The sequence below is a fragment of the Tasmannia lanceolata genome, unplaced genomic scaffold, assembly GCF_043159265.1.
Source record: "Tasmannia lanceolata isolate RefF3 unplaced genomic scaffold, GAP_Taslan_0.1 ptg000020l, whole genome shotgun sequence".
Taxonomy (NCBI): Eukaryota; Viridiplantae; Streptophyta; class Magnoliopsida; order Canellales; family Winteraceae; genus Tasmannia; species Tasmannia lanceolata.
Window position 1 is genome coordinate 32,814,124 of NW_027518697.1, and position 1,539 is coordinate 32,815,662.

Here is a 1,539-nt window from a genome sequence, read left to right on the forward strand (position 1 = left end):
CCTACAAACTGTTAAACTGTGTGGACTATGATTTACCTGAAATAGTGCTGATGCTAAAGATACTAAAGTCTAATTGATATAAACTAAATGGACAGGCTCCTCGATAGGACACACCATCCCTCACCAAAGATTCTATCAAAACCATACCAACTTCGAGATATCTAGAGACCCAAGAATAGCATATGTGAGTGGTGGCACAAAGATTGAATCTGCACAAAACCAATTCTGACAAAAAAATTACAAAATTGGTCCATAACAAAGATCATCATTGGAAGAAACAGTAAATAGAATGAGGACAGTAGGGTCCAATAATGGCATTCAATTAAAAAACCTAAAAAGTCCCAAAAATATGGCAAGAACTAACCCAGAAAACCCCGAAGCGAAGATTAAAGAGGAAATATCACAATTAATAAAAGAACCCCAAAAAAGGAGATTCAGAGAATAATAGCCACTAAAAGATACTTTAGATGCACATTCAAGGGTTTTGATATCTTTCTTCAAGGGCTTGAAGACTTCAGCCTGAAATGTAGGAACTTTAGGAGCTTTTCCTTCTCTCTCAGCTTCCTTAGAAACTTGAAAATTAGGTGGCTTAGAGAAAACTGCAAGAACAAATATCTGCATATGAAATTAAAGAATAAACAATCAATTAGAGAATAAAACCAAATGAAACTAAACTAAAGAATAAAAACAAATGAAAATACCAAACAGTAGAAAATTGTTTTTGATTTTGTGAAATAATGTAACAATCTTCAGGGATATACCAAAAAAGAACAAAAATCAGTAGGATTGAAAAGAGAATTTAAAGAAGAAAAAGCTAACCTCTTTTAAAGCCAAAATAAAAGCTGTTGAAGAGCAGGAACCCATCTCCCAATTATAGCCAACTACAAGATCTCATCTCTAACTTACCCACTACTAATGATTGAAGAACAACCATTGATTAATTCTGACAGTTGGAAAATAAAAAAGTTAGATACAGAACAGCAAACCCTAGAACAACCCACCTAGAATCCCTTCATCATTTTCCCATAAAGAAACAAAAATAACAAAATAATAAGAAAAACCCAGATAGTAAAAAAGCGAAAAAGCAGGGGGGAAAGAGACTACCTCTATGTCTATCCGAAAGCCTCTTCATCTCCATCTTCTAGGATTTCTACAGAAAATAATATACATGTCAATAGCACATCTCATGAGTGGTAGAAGATAACTTTGAGAATGACAGAAATGGGAAAAAAAGAGAACAAAAAAAAGCCACCAAGAACCAAACAAATTCTTCTCCTGATTCTTCTCTTTTTCTCTCTTTTTCTTGATGTCTTTTGAGAATAAGAAAATAGACCTCTCAGAAAGAGAATTTCTGGTGATAGGATTTGAAGAAGAACTTCCAAAAGGGAGAGCGGACTTGGTATTATGGTTCCTGGGGATAGATGGAAGAGAGCGAAGGACATGCATTCCGTTAAGTCGAGAAAGGGCTAAAAAATCTCAAAAATATCTCAGACAGAAGACACGTAGTACGGATAGAGATAAATAAATTACGGAGGGACG

The 1,539-nt window shown here is 34.6% G+C and overlaps 1 long non-coding RNA gene across 2 annotated transcripts; it reads right to left on the reverse strand.

Annotated features, from left to right (window-relative positions):
- Positions 1-245: 245 nt before the first annotated feature.
- LOC143854024 (uncharacterized) lies at positions 246-1,539 on the reverse strand. 2 transcript variants are annotated; one of them, XR_013237333.1, is made up of 4 exons: positions 1,334-1,539; positions 1,105-1,150; positions 820-943; positions 246-615 (listed from the first exon to the last, which is right to left on the reverse strand). It is a non-coding gene; the product is annotated as an uncharacterized LOC143854024 (long non-coding RNA). The 2 variants fall into 2 exon arrangements; XR_013237332.1 differs by having other exon boundaries at positions 1,253-1,539.